Source organism: Mauremys reevesii, linkage group 14, assembly GCF_016161935.1.
Source record: "Mauremys reevesii isolate NIE-2019 linkage group 14, ASM1616193v1, whole genome shotgun sequence".
NCBI classification, from domain to species: Eukaryota; Metazoa; Chordata; order Testudines; family Geoemydidae; genus Mauremys; species Mauremys reevesii.
The window spans coordinates 6,193,789-6,216,520 of record NC_052636.1 but is presented as its reverse complement, the minus strand read 5'-3'; the positions used below and the strand labels follow the sequence as shown (position 1 = coordinate 6,216,520).

The window sequence follows — 22,732 nt, the reverse complement described above, 5'->3', positions numbered from 1 at the left end:
TCCGACGAACTCCACTCGTTGTGATGGAGTTAAAGTGGACTTCTCGGCATTGATGAGAAGGCCCAGGAGCCGAAATAGGGATAGTATTTCCGTTATCTGGTCCATTACCAGCTGTCGGGATGTCCCGCGAACCAGCCAGTCATCGAGATACGGGTAGACGTGTATGCGATGACGGCGGAGGGCTGCGGCCACCACTGCCATACACTTGGTAAAGACCCTTGGCGCGGTGGACAGGCCGAAGGGCAGCACCACAAACTGGTAGCGCGCACTGTTGACCATGAAGTGCAGGTAGTGTCGATGGGGAGGGTAAATCGCGACATGGAAGTAGGCGTCCTTCATGTCAAGGGGGGCAAACCAGTCTCCCGGATCCAGGGAGGGAATGATGGTCCCCAGGGTGACCATGCGAAACTTGAGCTTGAGCAGGTACCTGTTGAGCTCCCGGAGGTCTAGTATGGGTCGGAGACCTCCTTTCGCCTTGGGGATGAGAAAATATCGGGAATAAAATCCCCTGCCCCGCATGTCGTGCGGCACCTCCTCTATGGCCCCCAAGCCCAGCAGAGTCTCGACCTCTTGTAGGAGGAATTGCTCGTGAGAGGGGTCCCTGAAGAGGGACGGGGAAGGTGGGTGGGAAGGAGGGGGCGAAACAAACTGAAGGCGGTAACCATACTGGATAGTGCGAAGGACCCAGTTGTCCGATGTTATTTGGGACCACGCCGGGAGGAAGTGGGACAGGTGGTTGTAAAATAACGGGGTAGGATCCGGGAAGGGGACTGATGGGCCGTCCTCGGGCGTCCCATCAAAAGGCCTGTTTGGGCCCTTGAGGGGCCTTGGAAGGGGCCTGGGCCTGGTTGCGTCTGTTGCCCGATGGTCTACGGCGGTTTAGGTTAGCACGCCGACTATTATAGGGCCTTGACCTGGCCTGGGTAAAGGGCCGGTAGGGCTGTTGCCGGAATGACCTCCTCTGGGTAGCCGGTGTGTGCATACCCAAGGTGCGAATGGCAATTCGACCATCTTTGAGGGTCTGAATTCTGGAGTCCGTTTTCTCCAAGAAGAGACCCTGGGTGTCGAACGGGAGGTCTTGAAGGGTGTACTGCACCTCAGGCGGCAAGGTGGAGGACTGCAGCCAGGAGATACGCCGCATGGTCACACCAGAGGCCAGGGTTCTGGCTCCTGAGTCCACAGAGTCCAGAGCGGCCTGGATGGAGGACCGGGAGGCTTTTTTGCCTTCTTCCAAGAGGGCCGAAAACTCTTGACGTGAGGCGGTCGGGATCAGCTCCGAAAATTTCGCCAGGGACATCAAGATGTCAAAGGTGTAACGGGCGAGAAGAGCCATCTGGTTGGCAATCCGGAGCTGGAGGCCACCCGCCGAATAGACCTTCCGGCCCAACAGGTCCATGCGCCGTGCGTCTTTGGATTTTGGCGCCGGGGCGGGCTGCCCATGCCTCTCCCGGTCATTTACGGACTGTACCACGAGGGAGTCCGGAGTCGGGTGCGTATAGAGGTACTCGTATCCGGTGGGCGGGATCGAGTACTTGCGCTCCACGCCACGCGCGGTGGGAGGGACAGACGCCGGTGACTCCCAGATGGTAGTGGCATTCTGCTGAATGGTGCGGATGAAGGGTAGGGCCACCCGCAGCGGGGCCTCAGCTCCAATGACGTTGGTCACCGGGTCGTCATCCTCCGGGACCTCCGCCACGGGGAGGTCGATAGCCTTCGCCACCCGGCGAAGAAGGTCAATAGGAGGGGGGTCTGCGGTAGAAGCCCCCGCCACCGCCTCATCCGGCGAGGATGATGAGGACAGACCCTGGAACACCGCTTCTGGAGCTGGTTCTTCCAGGGGGTGTGAAGCCGCCTCAGACCCTGGATGCTGAGCGGGACCAGGTGGCGACAGGGCCTCACCCGGTGGAGATGGGGGAGGTCTGCTCACCGTGGCTTCGGGCACCCTATGTTCGGCGCCCACGTGCCTTGGGGGAAAGGGGAGACCTTGAGGCTCGTGGTAGGCCCAAGGGACCCAAAAACCCCACTGCTGCGGTCCGTGGTCCTGGCCTTGGGGGACGGCCCGCAGATCTCTCCCGCTGCCCGCCTGAGAGGCGACTGAGGGCTGACGCGAAGGCCAAGGCGGGGCAGAGGCGCTGAAAGATTGCGCCGTGGATGCCGGCAGTAGGTCCCTGGACGGTGCCGAGGATCGGTGCCGGTCATCGCGGTGCCGGGATGGAGAGCGGGACCAGCGACTGTTGCGGTGCCGGGAGCTCGACCGGTGCTGGGAGCTCGACCGTGACCTCGACCGACGGCGTCGGGAGCGGCTTCGGGAGTCGCGGTGCCAGGAACGGTACTGGGATCCGGACCTCCTCGTACCGGCGGTCGGGCGACCGGGGCGTCTCCGGAGTGCGACCGGTACGCGATGTTGAGCGGTACCGGGACTGCGACCGTGCCGACGGGAGCGGTACCGCGATGGTGAACGGTGCCGAGATCTGGAACGGCGTGGCGGTGACCGTCTGCGGGACCGGGAGCGGGACCGACGTCTATCTCGTCCGTCAGGGGGAGGCGGCCGCATCATCGCCAGCTTGCCCGCTGACTGAACGGCCCGCACTGGCGGTGCCGGGGGCCGGAGGCTCGGTGCCTCTGTGAGCTCAATGAGCTCTCTCGCCGTCGAGAATGTCTCGGGCGTGGACGGGAGCTGCAGCTCAACCGCGGTTGGCACCGGGGAGCAGGGTGGTACCGGACTCAACGGCTCTTGCGGCGCGAGTCGGCGGTACGTGCGGTTTGTGCACCACCACAGCCGGTACCGGAGGGGCTGGTGGTGGCTGGGCAAACGGTCCCGAAGCATGCGGCTTGGAGGCCGTCTGCGCCGTCTTCCGTTTCCTCGTTGGAGAGAGGGAACGGTGCCGGGACGCCGGTGCCGGCTGCGGAGCTCGAGCAGTCTCAGTACCGGAGCGGCTCGGGGCCGCCGGTGCGCTGCGCGCCGATGACGATTTCGGTGCCGCTGGGGTCGGCGCGGGAGGTTGAAGTGTCGCCTCCATAAGGAGCTGCTTTAGGCGAGTGTCCCGCTCCTTTCTAGTTCTCGGCTTAAACGCCGTGCAGATGGGACACTTATCTGGATGATGGGTCTCCCCGAGGCAGCGCAGGCAGGAGTCGTGCGGGTCCCCGACAGGCATGTGCTGCTGGCAAGCCGCACAGGGCTTAAACCCCGGTGTCTTGGGCATGAGCCCGCACTGGTTGTGGAAGAAGAGGGGCTAAATCCCCCTAATTCCCTAACTATACTATATCTAACTAAACTTATTCAACTAATCTAACAACTAAACTAACTTAACCAACTATGAACACGTAGGAAATGGAGAAAGCGCTAGGGCTGTGGGCGTAAAGGAGCACTCCACTGTTCCTACTGGCCGTCCTGAGCGGTAAGAAGGAACTGAGGAGCGGACGGGCCGGCTGGGGTATATATTCAGTGCCATGGCGGCACCACTCCAGGGGGAGCCCAGCCGGCCCGCCGGAGTTGCTAGGGTAAAAATGTTCCGAAGAGCTGTGCACGCGCGGCGCGCACACCTAACTGGAATGCATGGGAGCAATCACTCGAAGAAGAATTAATTTTTCTAGGTGTAAGTTCATTAGGGCAGTGGAATATGCTTGCTTGGAAATAACCCCAATAAACATCGCATTATCTGTGCTTCGGACTTCTGGTCTTTTGCTGCTTGCTGTCTGCATGACAAGAACCAGGGAAGTGGGAGGGTGAAAGGAAAATCGCCACCTGATAACCAAGGAGGTGAGCCTTTAAGGAAGGTTTTAATACACTTTGGAACTGATCAGGGATTCCCTGAGGACTGATGAGGGTGATGGTAAATACACATTTAGATCCTTTTCTTGTTTTATATCTTTTCCCCATAAGGCTGAACCTCTGGCACTGTCATGGATCCATAGGATCTCTGCAATGCCCTGGCTTTTAAACAGTCCTTGGGAGGTGCCCCTTGAGTGCACTAGACCCCCAAGAGCTCCCACTCTTCCACAAGGACAGGCCACTTAGCTTCAGCACCTGAGAATGAGCCACTTCCTCAGTGCCCTTCCTCCACACTCCTCTCCACTTCTTCCCATTACTCTCAGCCAGCACCACCTGCCGGCACCTTGGGAGCTTCTTGTGTTCCTTCTACGTCTCTCACTACCTCATCCCTCCCTGCTGCTTCTTACCTCTAACCCTGCACACACCTCCCCATGTCCTGGCACCCCAGAATTATCTACTCCCCCCTTCTCCTCCCCTCCCACAGCTCTGTTCTCCCTTCACCCGTGGGGTCCTGAATGGCAACATTATACGCTCTCCTATCAAAATAGGAGCTCATCTGACTGTCACACAAGCCATGCATGAGTCATACACCCATTTACTCAATTTAGAATTCTACAGGTGGCGTATTTTCCTCTTAAAATGAGGAAAAGGCATGAAAGCTGCAGTTATTAATGTATCCAATAAGGATACATACAATGCAATTTTAAAATGACTGACGGCACCAAAAAGGCACATGACAAAAATGATACTAGTGGGTGGGAGAGGGCAAGGAAACTTGTCAAAACTTGTGTGACAAATAAAGGTATAACGTTATCACTACTCAGGTTCTTTAGAGATCCCACAGCTTCTAATAACCCAGGGGACAGGACTCCTTACCCAGCGAGGTCACCGTCTCATAGTTCTCCTGCATGACATCCCTGTAGAGGGCTCTCTGAGTGGGGTCCAGCAGAGCCCCCTCTTCCGTGGTGAAATACACAGCCACCTCCTCGAAGGTCACCGGCCCCTGAAAGAGAAAGAGTCCAACACTCAGGACCTGCTGCCCCACTCACAACCCCACTGTTCACAGAACAGCAGCACCAGGTAAATGGAAGCTCCGGGAGGCACATGTTAACAGTCCCACCTCACCTTGCTTAGAGCAGCCAGGTGGCATCAGAAGGTGGAAAGAGAGAAACTTTGTGTCTCCCAGCTGACAGACGGAGGCAGGGTCATCACATTTATCACATAGCTACTAACCAGAGCTTAATATAGGAGATGGGGCAGGCTCTGGACCCTGCTGTTGGCTCCCTGGTTGGAATCCCAACACTATCCAAATAAAATATATGGAAGAAAGGGGAAGTCAATAGTAAAGAATTTAAGTTTGAAGGTCAGAATTGTAGAAAGCTGGCAAGGGAAGCTATCAGAAATCAATGATTAACCAATGAAAATAAGAAGGAAGTTTTTAAAAATACAAAATTAATCCTAACAATGGTAGTGGTACATTACTAGATGGAAATGGCAGAATTATCAACAATCATGGAGAAGAGGTAAAAGTGTTCAATAAATATTTCTCTCCTGGATTTGGAGAAAAACAGATGATGTAACTCATATCATAAGATGTTGACGCTGACAGTCTTTCCATTTCAACAATAACTCACAAGGACGTTAAACAGCAGCTATTCAAGTTAGATGTGTTTAAATCAGTGGGTCCAGATAACTAGAGTTTTGAAAGACCCGCTGGAGGAGCGTGGTGGACTGTTAATTTTAATTAGGACTTGGAACACTTGGGAAATTCCAGAAGACTGGAATAAAGCTAATGCTGTGCCAATATTTTAAAAAGTATAAAAGAGATGACGCAGCTAATTACAAGTGTGTCAGTCTGAAATCGATACTGGGCAAAAGAATGGAGCAGCCGATACTGGATTTCATTAATAAAGAAAGGAGAGTAATGTAATTAGCATCCATTAAAAAGGTTTAGACACAATAGAGTCTATCAAACTAAGTGGATATCCTTACTGGATGAGATCAAAAGTTTGGTTGCAGCTAATAGTACTGATGTAATATACGTAGGCATATGAGTTGCTTCAGCACAATATTTTGACTAGAATGTACAAAATACACACGGCATACATTAAATAGATTAAAAACTGGGATTTTAAATAGGGAACCATGGTTGAGTGGATTTCTTTCTAGGGGGTTCCCATAAGATTGGATCTTGGCCCTGTGCTATTTAACATTCTTATCCATGACCTGGAAGAGAATATAAAATCATCACCGATAACGTTTGCAGTTGCCACAAAGATCGGGGGTGGGGGTAACTAATGAAGTGTCAGTAGGTTCAGGCGCCAGCACTGGGAGTCTGGGAAGTTTTCCCAGCCCTGGCTGGACGGTTATTTCCTGTTCCACAAAGAGGGCAAGTTCCATTCCCAACACCTGTGCCTTGACATTAGGAGCTATCTGACACTACAGCCCATATTCAGCATAGTGGCAGGATTATAATATGATTAGGACATGAGGCATTTTGTACAAGATGAGTCACGTGCGGTGTCATTGGAAAAGTTATGATTTGCTGAATATGATTATCCTACGTGTGTGCATGGATCATGTTTGTATCTGAAGTTATGGATATTGAATCTGTATCTGTCTTTCAAATGTGCTTACTCTGGGTAACACCCACAACGAGCCTTTCAGGTACAACAATGAAGAAGCCAGACAGTTCATGGCTCATCAACAAAGACAATGGACTGTGGAAGAGCTTAGCCTTCCTGTGAATGTTTCAGCCAGCCTATGAGTCATGGCTACTATGACTCAGCAGGGCACTCTAGGGCATGTGACCAGACCACATGACAATGAACTTCATTTTGGTACCTGTATTTTTCCACAAACCGGACTGGGAACTGAGTTTGGAACAAATGGTTCCTGCCCTATGGAAAAGCTACATAAGGTGGGGTGTGACATCATCTCTTGGCCTCATTCCCCACACACAAGAGAACTCCTGGCAGCACCTGAGCAACAAAGACTGAAGTGGGGGAAGTGCTGGTCCCAGGGTAAAGGGATTTCTAGGTTGTGTATGGAAACTTGGTGGACTATCATCAGTCAGGGTGAGAAATTGCTAATTCAAATTCTATGCAGATAGTATGTTAGGCTTGGTTTGAGTTTTTGGTTATTTGCTAAGTAATCTGCTTTGATCTGTTTGCTAACACTTATTGCTGGGAAATTGGCTGTTGTCTTCTCTCTCTCCTTGAGTGGCTTAGGTAAAGCACTCAGGTAGCTTAGTTGGGTGTATGGCGCCACCTGCTGTCGTGTTGGGTGATAACAGGCCTGGAGAGGCTGGCTGAATCTCCAGCAAAGCAGTGTGAGAAGGGCCAGCCCAGCTTGAGGGTTTGAGCAGCGGTCCCCAACCTTTTTGGCACTAGGGACCGGTTTCGTAGAAAAAAAAAATTCCGTGGACCTGCCCCCTATCTGACCCCCACCCACTTCCTGCCCCCCCGACTGCCCGCCCCCCTCAGAATCCCGACCCATCCTGCTCCTTGTCCCCTCACCATCCCCAGAGACCCCACCACCCTGGGACCCCACCCCTGCTCTCTGTCCCCTGACTGCCCCAACCCCTATCCCCACCCCGCTGAGTCCTGACAGACCCCGAACACCCACAATCCAACCCCACATTCCCTGACCGCTCCCCAACCTCCGCCCCTCTCTGTGCCCTGACTGTCCCCAGGACTCCCTGCCCCTTAGCCAACGCCCTGGCCCCAGCCTCTACCCCGGCTCCTCCTCACCCGGAGCCTCAGCGCCGCCCGACAGCTGCAGCGTGTCTCCGGCGGGGCCTGAGCTCCGTCCTGCTCCGAGCCACGTGGGGAGGGGGCGGGGCTGGGAGCTCCACGCCGAGCGGAGGCAGCTGAGCTCAGCCCGGGCTGCAGCCCCGCCCCTCACCACACGGCTCTGAGGGGCGGGGCTTAGGCCCTGCCGGAGACACGCCGCTTGATGTGCTAGGGGTCGGTTCGCGGCCGGTTCCTAACAGGCCGGCCCGGTACGGGCAGCCCGGGGTTGGGGACCCTGGGTTAGAGGGCACAACGGTTCCCAGACTGCCCCTGGGGTGACAACCCATCACACCTAAACTACACTAGTGTCAGCAGGTTTGTCACATCCTGTCCCTCCCTTTCTCCACCCAGGATATTTCCTGCCTCCCACCATCTCTAGAAGCTCCCACCAGTGGTGAGCTCCAGCTGGGTCGCATGAACCAGTTGTTAAATTTAGAAGCCTTTTTGGAACCGGTTGTTCCAGGACAACTGGTTCTAAAAAAGCTTTTAAATTTAAGAAATGCTCGGGCAGCTGTCCGCCCGCCCCTGACCCCAGCTCACCTCCCCTTCTCCTCTGAAAGCTCCACCCTTCTTCTCCTCCCCTTTGAGGTTGTGGGGGCTGGATAGGGTCGGGGCAGTCAGAGGGCAGGGTACAAGGGGGCTGAATGGGGCAAGGGCCCGGGGGACAGTCAGGACGGCGCCGGGGTTGGAGGCGGGGGGGGGGGGCAGTCAGGGACAGAGAGAAGGGGTGGTTGGATGGGGCAGAGGTTCCAGGGGGGCATCAAGAATGAGAGGAGGGGTTTGATGGGGCGGCCGGGGGCCGTCCGGGGCCGGGGGGGATGGGTCAGGGGTCCCCGGGGGGGGGGCAAGGCGCAGGGGGGGTTGGAAGGGGCACGACCCCTGGGGGGGGCATGACCCCCTCGTGAGGTGAGGACAAGGGAACCTGTTGTTAATATTTTGGCAGCTCATCACTGGCTCCCACCCTCCTGTACATTTACTGCTTCTCTCCCTCCAAGCAGAACCCACCACCAGCTCCCTGAGAATCCCTTACCTGAGCCAGCTCCATTGCAGCCATTTCCTTCCCCCTGGGAGGAGGGGATGATCTGGAGTGAAACGTGGACGTTATTCTGTAGCCTGCCAGGGCGAGAAGGGCAATGTGAGAGAATTCAGACAGGGTTTCTGTCCTTTCCACATGTCGATTCCCCCCAGCATTGTTCCCTGCTAATGGACATTCTAGGTCCTGCCACACTGTGAAGCACAGAGTGACCTTATCCCAGTACAGGCCTAGCCCCCTCCCACCAGGGTGTAGCCCTCTGACACATGGTGAAACCCTCCCAGGAGCAGAGTGTCTCTCTTACACTTATCAAGTTTGCGGGCGATACCAAGCTGGGAGGGGTTACAAGGATTTTGGAGGATACAACTGAAATTCAAAATCATCTGGACAAACTGGAGAAATGGTCTGAAGTAAATAGGATGAAATTCAATAAGGACAAATCCAAAGTACTTCATTTAGGAAGGAACACTCAGTGGCACACATACAAAATGTGAAATGATGGCTTAGGAAGGAGCACTGCGGAAAGGGATCTGGGGGTCGTAGTGGATCACAAGCTAAATAGGAGTCAACAGTGTTGCAAAAAAGCAAGTATCATTTTGGGATGTATTAGCAGGAGTATTGTAAGCAAGACACGAGAAGAAATTCTTCCGCTCTACTCCATGCTGATTAGGTCTCAACTGGAGTAATGTGTCCAGTTCTGGGGGCCACATTTCAAGAAAGATGTGGACAAATTGGAGAAAGTCCAGAGAAGGGCAACAAAAATGATTAAAGATCTAGAAAACATCACCTATGAGGGAAGATTGAAAAAAACTGGGGAAGACTCAGAGGGGACATGACCATAGGACAAGAAGCAATGGATTTAAATTGCAGCAAAGGCGGTTTAGGATGGAGATTAGGAAAAAAACTCCCTAACTGTCAGAGTGGTTACGCACTGGAATAAATTGCCCAGGGAGGTTGTGGAATCTCCATCACTGGGGATATTTAAGAGCAGGCTGGACAAACACCTGTCAGAGATTGTCTAGATAATACTGAGTCCTGCCTTGAGGGCAGGGGACTGGCCTAGATGACCTCTCGAGGCCCCTTCCAGTTCTATAATTCTAAGAACCAAAAGCCAGAGAAGAGCAGAATCCAAGGAGTCACTCTGGGGATTCTCCCTGTCACTGTCCCCAAGGCAGCTCTCTCAGGTTTACAAAGCTGTTTGATGCTCCAGCCTTTATTCAGTCTCTCCTGGGAGTGCCCCTTTCATGGGCTGGGCCTAGTTTTAGCCTTTGGGAAGTGTGACCCCGGGGGCTCTAAGACGGGGCCTTCTTGCCTCAGCACATCTTGTTCCTTTCTGTGGCTCCCCAGTGAGTCCCAATGAGTAGATACTCCTCATACAGACTGTGAACATAAGAAGGGCCCACTGCATCAGAGCAATGGTCCATCTAGCTCAGTGGCCAATGCCAGGTGCCCCAGAGGGAATGAACAGAACAGGTAACCATCAAATGATCCATCCCCTGTCGCCCATTCCCAGCTTCTGGCAAACAGAGGCTAGAGACACCATCCTGCTCATCCTGCCTGTGACACTGGCAGACGAGGTGTTAGCTCTTACACAAGCCTCTATGTCTTAATTGAACATGGACAAACACACAGTGGAATCGGTCTGACTCAACTGTGTTACTATTGTTAAAACAGGTATTAGGATTCTAAGAACATGTTTAGACTTTATTGAATGCTTGTGAGTTGCTGCCTGGGTTAATATCTGACTAGTTTCATTGTGAGCCTCTGTGGCTCTGTAAATCACCACACAGGAGAGAGACTTTACCTAGGTGAAGTGCTGATTGACAGCCGAATGCATTACACCCTGCCTGGCAGGAAAGGTCCATCCACACCAGAGAGACTATTATGGGATGTTAAAGACAAAAGACTGTTGTGCTCTTGACTTCCCATTAGCTGAGTTTCCAGCTCAGAGCACATGGCAGGAAGGGGATGAAAAACCCCACACAGAGGGAACTGATGATCTGTATGCTGCTTGGACTCTGGGGGGCAAAGTTTCTAGGCATAAGCACGAAATCCCCAGCTGCTTAGCCGGGGTTAGTCCTAAAGAATATGCAGAGCTTGCTTATTAGAGAAGCTTCTATTACCTTTGAAATTTAAGACTGTAATTTGTCTGCATCTGGATGATTAGCTGCTGTGACAGGGCAAGGCCAGCTGGCTATAGGAAAGTAGTGAGAAACACGTATGTTAGCCCCAGGCTAAACAAATCCCTGTTACCATGGTAACCAAATGACAGTTGCTCCAGGTTAATCAAGACACCTGGGGCCAATTAACATCCTTCCAGAAAGCCCTGGAGACAGCTAGGTTGATGGGGACCCCTGAAGCCAATCAGGGGCTGGCTGAAACTAGTTAAAGAGCTCCCAGATAGGCAGGTGGGTGTGCAGAACAGGAGCTGTGGGAGCGACTGATCAGTACACACCAGATCAGGCACAAGGAAGGAAGCCCTGAGATAAGGGTGAAGTGGAGCCTGAGGAAGTGGGGGTGCTGTGGGGAAGTAGAACAGGGAATTGTATGTGTCCTGTTTCTAAAAGGTCAGATACCACAGCTGATACTATTAGGGTCCCTGGGCTGGAGCGTAGAGTAGAGGGGGGTCCTGGGCTCCCCCCTTTGCTGCCCTGATTAATCACTGAGACTGGGAGACAACAGAGACTCTGCAAGGGAGGGCAGCTTTGCCTCCCCTCCCTCACTGGCTTAGGATGAAAATGGCTCAGTGGGCTGTGACACTTGTCCCTAGAGAGAAGTGCTACGTGGAGGGTCACAGTGAGCCTCTGAGGCTAGCGAAATCCACCAGGAAATGCAGGGCCCATGGAGACAAGGACAGAGCTTTGTCACACTGCGTTAACTTTGTAAACAACTCTCATTTCCTTTCAAATAAATCTTAATACAGGTTGTGACAGGACTGGCTACAAGTGTTGTCTTTGCTGCGAGATCCAAGCGTCATTTGACCTAAGGAAGTGACTGGTCCTTCGGGCCTGGCAGTAACCTGAACGTTGCTGTGACTCGTGGGGTAAGGCAGGGGTTCTCAACCATGAGTCTGGGGCCCCCTGGGGGGCCATGAGCAGCTTTCAGGGGGCTGCCAAGCAAGGCCGGCATTAGACTCGCTGAGGCCCAGGGCAGAAAGCTGCAGTCCCAGCGCATGGGGCTGAAGTCTGGGCCCCTGAGCCCCACCACCCAGGGCTGAAGCCGAAGCAATGTAGCTTTGTGGGAGTCTGGGGCCCCAGGAAGTTGCCCTGTTTGCTACCCCTAACACCAGCCCTGGCTGTGATGTTATTAATATAACCTGTGACTGTATAGTTCATTGGTGCAACCACTGTTATATTTGCAGCAAATGTTGTACAACGGTTGTCGTAAGGTGTCTATGAAAAGGTTATAATTTGCTCCTGATGATGATACTACCTGTGTGGGCAGTTTTTGCAGTCAAAGTTAGGAATATTGGCTACGTTCTTGTACATCAGTGTGTTTTGATTCTGAAGTAGCCTTAGTAAAGCATTAGATCAGCTTCTTCAGAAAGGAATTTGCAAATCAAGTGCCCAATCAAGAAACACTTAAAGGACCTTGGGGAAACTCCAATCCACATACCCTGGTGGGCCGGGCCAGTTTCTTTACCTGCCACGTCCGTGGGTTCGGCCGATTGCAGCTCCCACTGGCCGCGGTCTGCCGTCGCAGGCCAATGGGAGATGCAGGAAGCGGAGCAGGCTGAAGGATGTGCTGCCTGCCACTTCCCGCTGCCTCCATTGGTCTGGAGTGACAAACTGTGGCTAGTGGGAGCCGCGATCGGCCAAACCTGCCAACATTGCAGGTAAACAAACTGGCCCGGCCTGCCAGGGTGCTTACTCTGGTGAGCCGCGTGCCAAAGGTTGCTGATCCCTGAGCTAAAATATTTAAGAGACAAGTCAGTTGAAAATATAGTGGTGCAAGAACAAAGTAACATCGCTTCCCATTGTTACACAGCTTCTAGCTGCTGGAGGCTGCAATCCCCTGTCGTTAACATGGTTATTGGGCTGAAATCTCCCCTTGGCCAGTCAGAGACAGACACGTACCTGTGTCGCTCCCCAGCTCCCGTTGCAGCGTCTCTAGGGGAAGGAGAAGATAGGAGAGGTGAGAATTCAGGCCCTCACATTCATGGAGAAACCCCCATTGCTTATTAATGGAACTGCTGTTAACGACGAGATGGTGACCAAGATCAGAGGCCGATAACGCAGCCGTTGCAGACAGAGCCAGCCCCACAGGGCTGCTCCATGGGGAAGAGCGACTCGCTGAGCTGGGCTGTGAGATGGAGCCCAGGATCAGTGACATCACTAGAGTCCTCGACTCCTTCCCAGGGTCAGGGTCGCTCTAACCAGAGGAGACGCCACCCCCAGACTCCAACTCACCTTTGAATCCCAGCAGCACCTCCTGCAGCATGGCACTTTGCAGAGAGAAATCGCTGAGTCTCTTCTCCAGCTCCGCAAATGACGGCTCTGGCTTCCGAAATGTCCCATCCTCCCTGCTGGGGAAAGGAGGGGTGAGAAATAGGCCTGAGCCCCAGACCCTGAGCCCAGCAACCCCCAAACTTCACAAAACCTGGATCTGAGCTTTGTAGCCTGAGATAGTCAATGTCAGGGTGAGTCACCCCAGCCCTGTGCTCCCCAGAGAGACGGGAAGTGGGGAGACACTAGAGCAAGGAACAGAGACATTGTTCAGGGGCTTTCTCAGGGACGCTCTGGTTCTGTGGGGGGCAGAGCCACCCCCTACGCTGGTTTACTGCAGGAACAAGGGGCACCAGCACGGAGATTATGTGGAAAGGGAGGAGACACAGACCAAAGAGTGGGCAGGTCCTACATGCTGACAGTGGCCACAGACAGAGCCCAGGGCTCCAGCAGGGAATGAACGTGGGCCCTTTAATGCCCAAAACCCCCGAACCCTTCAGCTGAAGCAGTAACCCTGGGACGTCCAGCTCCTTTGGCAGAGAGGGCCACATTGCCCTGTCCGTTACGGCCAGTGCATCAGTTTAGGACTCTGTGCCCTGCTCCATTCACAGCAGAACACCCACTGCTCTCCATGGGACACCCACGTAGGAAGAACAAGGGGGGAATCTGCCCTTCGTATGGGAAATAAAATTTTAGTTCTTAGTATTTTGCCAAGTCTTTGTCTGTCACACTCAGAGTCACTCAGGAGGAAAACAGACCCCTCCTGGACACCCCTGTAGGGCCCTGCTGGTTCTTCCCTGTGTTTCCCTGCCTTTCCCACCCTCCTTTCCCCATTTCTCTCTCGCTTCCTTGTTGTTGTCTCTCCTCTGTTCTTCCCTCCCTACAGCAACCCCCTATTCCCACCCCACAAAGGCTTCACTCCCGCCCTCTCCCCATTCCACCTGCTCGAGTGATCAGCCAGGGAACGTTTAATGTTCACATCAAAGTGCTGCCATTTCAGTTGACATCCCGATGACATTAACAGGGGACAGGAGAGTTCACGCTCTCAGAGCTACGGCTTCAGGCTGCTGGCAGCCCCAGCAAGGCAACGCTGTCTCCGTTCACACTGGGGAGGTGCTGAGGGCCAGCAACTCACTTTAACAAATGCGAAAGCTGAGATTCTGCGCCCTCTGAGTACGTGACGCGGCCACGTCAGTCCAGGAGACAGGCCTGGTCTGTCCCATCAGCCCTGGGTCTAGCAGCCCTGCTGTGACCTCATGAGCGACCAGACAGTAACCGGCTCGTCTCCTACCCGAGTCAGCCACTTGGGGAGACAGAATCACACGCTCCCAGGGCAGGGGGCAGCTTCCTATTCAGTGCAGTTATCAAACCTAGTGGCCCATGAGGGGGAGCGAAATGGAGCCCAGAACTTACCTGCCCCCAGTGCTCCCAGCACCCTAAAAAGGAGAGAAAGAGGAGGCCGTCAGGGGGAGTGTCCCTGGGTGGGGAGGCCTCCTGCTCTGCAGGGGTCACCACTGAGGCCTCGGGCAGTAGGGGAATTTCAGGTTTACATTCCCAGAGCAGCTGCCCCCCTACCAGCCCCAGCAAACCCTGCGGGCAGGTCCCATTGCGGAAATCTTCTCCCCGGGCACTTTACAGGCAGAAGATATTTCTCTGCATTGAGAATCAAATTCCCCACAGTGCTGAGAGACCCAGAAGGCCCCTGGCCCCACTAAACCCATTAACCTGCAGTGACAGGGGCCTTAGGCCTGGGTCAGGACCTCAGCCTGGTGGGAGAGGGGATTTCACCCTCCAAGTGCAAATGCAGAGAGACATTTCCAGGAGAGAAGGTCTTGGGGCTGCAGCATCCAGGACTCCCAGGGCCCATCCCTGGCACCGCTGCCAGACTCATTGGGTGACCTTGGGCAGGGCTCTGCCCCTCCCTCTGCCTCACTTTCCCCATTTCTCCCAGAGGGATAATGCCCCTGACCCCACTCTGTAAAGTGCTTTGGGGTCTAGGGCTCAGAAGCACCTAGAGAAATGCTGCGTATGATCATTGCAATGACAGCCTGACCTGCAGGGGTTGGCTCAGCGGCTGCTGCCCCTTCTCTCCTCCCCTCTCGCTGAGCAGGGAAATCTGCCAGGACAGGCTGCAGACGCCCTCATCCCTTCTCTGGACAATGGCTCTCTCTAGCTCCTCCAGCCGGGCCAGCAGCCGCTGTTCCTGCTCCTCCAGAAACCCTCGCAGCTCCTGCCACTCCCAGACGATCTTCTGCCTCTCAGCTGCCGTCTGTTTCTGCATCAGGGAGAGGGCGGCTCAGTAACGGGGGAACATAGAACATAAGAACGGCCAGAGTGGATCAGACCAAAGGCCCATCTAGCCCGGTATCCTGTCTTCTGACAGTGGCCAATGCCAGGTGCCTCAGAGGGAATGAACAGAACAGAGAATCATCAAGTGATCCATCCCGTCGCCCATTCCCAGCTTCTGGCAAACAGAGGCTAGTGACACCATCCCACTCATCCTGGCTAATAGCCACTAATGGACCTGTCCTCCATGCACTTCTCTAGTTCTTTTTAGAACCCTGTTAGTGTCTTGGCCTTCACAACATCTCCTGGCAAGGGGTTCCACAGGTTGACTATGTGTTGGGTGAAGAAATACTTCCTTTTGTTTGTTTAAAACCTGCTGCCTATTCATTTCACTGGATGACCCCTAGTTCTTGTGTTATGAGGAGGAAATAACACTTCCTTATTTACTTTCGCCACACAAGTCATGTTTTTATAGACCTCTACCATATCCCCCCTTAGTCGTCTCTTCTCCAAGATGAACAGTCTCAGGGTTTGTCTACACTGGCACTTCTCTCCTGCCAACAAAGAGAAGCTACACTGCGCGCCTGTCAGCAGAACGGCTGTAGCGGCACAGTCGTGTGGCTAAAAGCTGCGGAGTGTAGCCATAGCCTCAGTCTTATTAATCTCGCCTCATATGGAAGCTGTTCCATATCCTTCAGCATTTTTGCTGACCTTCCCTGAACCTTTTCCAATTCCAATATATCTTTTTTGAGATGGGGCGACCAGATCTGCACACAGTATTCAAGATATGGACATACCATGGATTTATATAGAGGCAATAGGATATTTTCTGTTTTATTGTCTATCCCTTTCCTAATGATTCCCAATATTCTGTTTGCTTTTTTGACTGCTGCTGCAGATTGAGTGGCTGTTTCCAGAGAACTATCCACAGTGACTCCAAAATCTCTTTCTTGAGCGGTAACAGCTAATTTAGACCTCATCATTTTATGTGCATTTGATATTATCTTTTCCAATGTGCACTATTTTGCATTTATCAACATTGAAATTCATCTGCTCGGTAACTGGGGAAAATCATAAATGCACCTGGGGGCGGGTGGCAGAGTTATTTACCAGAACACAAGATCTCTTGCAGTGGGGGATGGGAAGTTCATTTATCCCGGGAAGGGAGGAGGGATCAGGACCGGGGTGAGCTGTACATCACCTACAGGAGGGACACTTCTCCCCAAAACCTCATCAACATGCACTGAGCCAAATCCTCCATCTCTGCAGCCCACATTTCATCTCCTTCCTCCCCATCCCCCCAGGAGCTAGAAAGGATCCCTGGTCATTGTGACATCCAGGCAGCCCGTGGGCAGGGGCTTTGGGCTAACACAGACTGACCCTCTCCTGCCCAGCAGCCTCCTGCATCTTAAGGGCTCCAGCGGGGATGGGTCCCTGGCTGAGGCTGGCAGGGTGGGCCCTGCACTCACCAGGTCATTCTTATGCCAGGCAAACCTAAGTGACGGGGGGCTCTGGGCACCTACCAGCAGCTCCTCGCTCTGCCGCTCCTCCTTGGCTTTGGCTGCTTCTCTCTCTTTTCCCAGAGGGGCCAGATGCTTTTGTGGGGCCTCCTGGAAGAATCAAGGGAGGGAGGGTTAGAAACTGCTGCAAACCTCCCAGCTGCCAGATTTCAGGGCCCATCCTGCCCTGCAGATGCCTGTGCAGGGTCCCTGGGACTCAGACTGAGAGGAACTGGTGAAACAGGGAGCAGCTTTCCCAGAGCAAACAGAGCCCCAGGCTGCAGTGACAAGGGTGCAGCCCAACCCCAGCTCCCGGGGCCTCACCCACATCCCAAGCAGCCAACTTCAGACAGTCCCCACTTTCCCCAGCGCCAGCCCCAAAGCTCCGCAGGGCCAGATCTGAACATGAGATTTCTAGCTTGTGTATGGAAACTTGGTGGACTGCTTCTATCATCAGTCAGGGTGAGAAATTGCTAATTCAAATTCTATCCAGACAGTATGTTAGGCTTAGTTTGAGTTTTTGGTTATTTGCTAAGTAATCTGCTTTGATCTGTTTGCTATCACTTATCGCTGGGAAATTGGCTATTGGAGTCTATCTGTCCTTGAGTGGCTTAGGTCAGGGGTCCCCAACCTTTTCAGGACCAGGGACCGGTCGGGAGCGCTCGTCCCGCGGCTCAGCTGGATGGCCCGCAGGCATGCCTGCAGCAGCTCAACCGGAGCCGGTGGACCTCCCGCAGGCGTGCCTGCGGGCGGTCCAGCTGAGTTGCGCGACCAGCGAACCGTCCGCAGTCATGCCGGCGGGAGGTCCACCGGAGCCCGGAGCAGCGGACCTCCCGCAGGCATGACTGCGGAGGGAGCGCTCGTCCCGCGGCTCGGGTAGACCTCCCGCAGGCACGCCTGCGGGAGGTCCACTGGGTCGGTTCGCGGCCCAGTTTCTAAGAGGCCGCGGACCGGTACTGGGCCGCGGGTTGGGGACCCCTGGCTTAGGTAAAGCACTCAGGTAGCTTAGTTGGGTGTATGGCGCCACCTGCTGTCGTGTTGGGTGATAACAGGGCCTGAGAGGCTGGCTGAATCTCCAGCAAAGCAGCGAGAGAAGGCCAGCCCAGCTTGAGGGTTAGAGGCGCAGCGGTTCCCAGAAGCCCCAGACTGCACCCTGGGGCAACAACCCATCACACCCTAGAATACACAAGTCTCAGCAGGTTTGCACATCCTGTCCTCCCATTCCATACCCTAGATAGTTCCTGCCTCCCACTACTTCTAGCAGATCCCACCCTCCTATACATTTACTGCTCCTCTCCCTCCAAGCAGAACCCATCCCTGAGAATCCCTTACCTGAGCCAGCTCCATTGCAGCCATTTCCTTCCTGCTGGGAGGAGGGGATGATTTGGGGCGAAACGTGGATGTTATTCTGTAGCCTGCCAGGGCGAGAAGGGCAATGTGAGAGAATTCAGACAGGCTTTCTGTCCTTTCCACATGTCGATTCCCCCCAGCATTTTCCCTGCTCATGGACATTCTAGGTTCTGCCACACTGTGAAGCACAGAGTGACCTTATTCCAGTACAGGCCTAGCCCCCTCCCACCAGGCTGTAACCCTCTGACACATGGTGAAACCCTCCCAGTACCTCTGTTACACTTATAAAGTTTGTGGACGATACCAAGCTGGCAGGGGTTGCAAGTGCTTTGGAGGATAGAATTAAAATTCAAAATTATCTGGACAAACTTGAGAAATGGTCTGAAGTAAAGAGGATGAAATTAAAGAAAGACAAATCCAAAGTACTCCACTTAGGAAGGAACAATCAGTTGCACACATACAAGACAGGAAATGACGGCCTAGGAAGGAGCACTGCAGAAACGGATCTGGGAGTCACAGTGGATCACAAGCTAAATATGAGTCAACAGTGTTACAATGTTGCAAAAAAAGCAAGTATAATTCTGAGCTGTATTAGCAGGAGTATTGCAAGCAAGACACAAGAAGTAATTCTTCCGCTCCACTCCGCACTGATTAGGTCTCAACTGGAGTATTGTGTCCAGTTCTGGGTGCCTTCATGGGCTGGGACTAGTTTTAATCTTTGGCAAGTGTGACCCCGGGGGCTCTGAGACTGGGCCTTCTTGCCTCAGCACATCTTGTTCCTTTCTGTGGCTTCCCAGTGAGTCCAAATGAGTAGATACTCCTCATACAGACTGTGAACATAAGAATGTGTTTAGACTTCATTGAATGCTTGTGAGTTGCTGCCTGGGTTAACATCTGACTAGTTGCACTGTGAGCCTCTGTGGCTCTGTAAATCACCAGACAGGAGAAAGTGCTGATTGGCAACAGAATGCATTACACCCTGCCTGGCAGGAAAGGTCCATCAACATCAAAGAGACTATTATGGTATGTTAACGAAGACACAAAAAACTGTTGTTGTGCTCTTGACTTCCCATTAGCTGAGTTTCCAGCTCAGAGCACATGGCAGGAAGGGGATAAAAAACCCCATGCAGAAGGAACTGATTATCTGTATGTTGCTTGGACTCTGGGGGGGCAAAGTGTCTAGCCATAAGCAAGAGATCCCCAGCTGCTTAGACGGGGTTAGTCCTAAGGAAGATATAGAGCTTGCTTATAATAGAAGCTTCTATTACCTTTGAAATTTAGGACTGCAACTCGTCTGCATCTAGAGGATTACCTGCTTTAACTTTGTAAACAACTCTCCTTTCCTTTTAAATAAGTCTTAATACAGGTTATGACAGGACTGGCTACAAGTGTTGTCTTTGTTGGGAGATCTAAGATTCAATTGACCTAAGGAAGTGACTGGTCCTTTGGGCCTGGCAGTAACCTGAACATTGCTGTGATTCGTGGGGTAAGGCAGGGGTTCTCAACCAGGGGTCTGGGGCCCCCTGGGGGGCCGTGAGCAGCTTTCAGGGGGCTGCCAAGCAAGGCCGGCATTAGACTCGCTGAGGCCCAGGGCAGAAAGCTGAAGTCCCAGCGCATGGGGCTGAAGTCCAGGGCCCTGAGCCCCACCATCAGGCCTGAAGCCAAAGCCTAAGCAATGTAGCTTTGTGGGGGCCCCTGTGGCATGGGGCCCCAGGCAGTTGCCCTGCTTGCTGCCCCCTAACACCAGCCCTGGCTTTTATATGCAGAAAACCAGTGGAGTTTTTATAGCATGTTGGGGGGGGCCCGAAAGAAAAAGGTTGAGAATCCCTGGAGTAAGGGACCATCTGTCACAGAGGTGAGCTCACCTGCATGGTGAGATATATGGGATCACCCAAGAGGACTGTCTGTGGTTCCATGTTAATGCTGTTACAGAGCCTGAAGCGTTTACATTGGATTCTAGGTTGGTGAAATCTCCATACAGACCACAGACCCAATTTGGGGTTTGTTCCCTGCTTCTTACCAGTCTGCCCGAGGCTGGTGCTCGTGCTCTCGAGTCACTGGGGACAGCGTTACAGAGAGAGGGGCTGTGACTTCCCCACGGTCACTGAACAGGTCTGTGACAGAGCCAGGAACAGACCCTGTTAACTCCAGAGCCCCGTCACCCGCAGCTTGGGAAGGCCCCCAGAGCACACTGTATTAGGCTGCAGGAAGAGGTGTGCAGGGACTGCAGCTGAGCTGCCCTGCCAAGACAGCCTGTGCATCCATGGACAAACCACCTCGCTGGGGGGTGTCCCCTGGGTCAGGAGAAGTCAGTGTCCAGCCCTGTGGGGCTGTGCTCCTGGCTCATACCTCCAGCACTCACTGCTGCCCCTCCCTTCCCAGCTGCACTGTTCAGCCAGCCCCAAGCCTCTGTGAGGTCACTTCCCCCAGCCCCCACCTCAAACCTTCAAACTGGGACATGGTGCACCAGTGCCAATCAGAGTGCACTAGTGTAACTTCTGTCTGTACTAAGGGTTTGCACCAGTGCCTAAAACACCAGGGTGGCAGAGACCTTCAGAAACAGCAGTACGGTGGCACTAGAACCTATTTCTAGCTCGGTCACGGACAGCCTGGGTGACCTTGGACACGTCAATGTTTCTCCTCCCAACTTCAGTCTCTTTACCCAGCTGCCACTCACTGGGGTCTCCTCTCTCTCCAGAGCTGCTCACCACTACAGTCTGTGTGGGTGTCCCCAGAGCTAAGGCAGGTCAGCTCTGGAATAGTCTTACAAGGGGGCTGGGAGTCTCTGTCCCTGGAAGTTTTTAAGAACAGGTAGGACAAAGCTCTGTCAGAGATAATCTACAGATACTTGGTCCTGCCTTGGCAGAGACAGCTGGACTTGATGACATCTTGAGGTCCTATCTAGCCCTACATTTCATGGATGCCATGCAATATATACGTATAAAACAACATACAGAGAAAAAGCGCACGACAACATGATGTCAGGCCATTCAAAAAACAACAACAAAACAAAAAAATACATTGCACAGCATAAAATGACAATACTAAGGAGAAGAAAGCAACACAATGCAAACTAACACACCTTAGGACAAAAGTACACAATGCAAAATAGCTCAACTCAAACCAACATAACACAGACACCAAACATGCTGAGGCAAAACAATGCACCATAAAACTGCTACACAATATGGTGCGATCACAGTTCCAAAAGGCACCGTGCAAAACAGCTCAGCGTAGAACAGGGCACAGCACAAAGAGAATTATTTCAGTGTAGGCCTGGAAGGGATCTTGAGAGGGCGTCTACTCCAGCCCCCTGTGACGAGTCAGGACCAAGTATCCCTAGACATTCCCAGACTGGTGCATCTCTAACCTGGTCTTAAAAACCTCCAGTGAAGGAAATTCCACAGTCTCCCTTGGAAGCCAATGCAAGGCAAACACAGACCAAAACAACGCTGCACACACACACGCTGGGCTTGGGGTTAAGGGGAGAGGCAAGAACTGAAACAATCTGGGTTCAATTCCCAGCTTTGCCCCAAATTCTCCATGCAAACTTGAGCAAATTACTTCAGCTCTTTGAGCTTCAGTTTCCCCATCTGTAAAATGGAGAGTCGCCTCCCACCATTGGCCTATTTAGCCTTTGAGCTTTTTGTGGCAAGGCCTCTGTCCCTGTGGGCATGTTCACACTGCAGTCAGACACCGGCGGCTGGCCCGTGCCCGCTGACTTGGGCTCACACGGCTCAGGCTGTGGGGCTGTTTAATTGTGGTGTCCATGTTCCGGCTGGGGCTGCAGCCCAGGTCTGGCACCCTCCCACCTCGCAGGGTCCTACAGCCTGTCTCCAGCCTGAGCCCAGACACCTACACTGCAATTAAACAGCCCCTTCGCCTGAGCCCTGTGAGCCTGAGTCACCTGGCCTGGGCCAGCTGGGGGTATTTAACAGCAGGGTAGAGATACCCTTGGTGTCTTTTCCGCACCTGCCACAATGGGGACCCTGATCTTGGTCAGTGTCTGTGCAGAGCCCTGCACAACAGGAAGCCTGATCTCAGTTGAGGACTCTGGAACTCCCAGCATTACAGGATCCCTGATTTTATTTAGGGCCCCTGTAGCAACTGGCAAAATGTGGGAGCAGGATCTCTGTCAGGGTCTGTGCAGTGCACAGTACAGTGGTGGGGTGTGATCTTTGTTAGGGTCAGTGCAATACCAGGCCCAACGGGGACACAGATCTCAGTCGAGGTCTCCCAAGTGCCCAGAACAATGGAGGCAGTGGTTTGGGTTACAGTCGTGTGCTGCCTGGCACCAGGGAAGCCGTGATTTCGGTCCAGGCCTCAGTTTTACCTGGCACAACAGCGGGATCTAATCTCACATCAGGTCTCTTCAGCGCCTGGCAGAAAGGGGCCCAGATCTCAGTTGGGGTCTCTGCAGCACCTGGCAGAACAGGGACACGCTCAGTACGATAAGAGCCCTGAGCTCTGTCACACACCTGGAGAGAAAAGCAGGAAGATTTTCGAGCATTCGATATCAGTATTTCAGAACTGAGGAGAAAATGGGGCACAAA

The 22,732-nt window shown here is 53.4% G+C and overlaps 1 pseudogene; it reads left to right on the top strand.

The window, feature by feature from the left end:
- LOC120381421 overlaps positions 1-22,732 on the top strand; it is a 429,094-nt pseudogene that overhangs the window by 60,503 nt on the left and 345,859 nt on the right.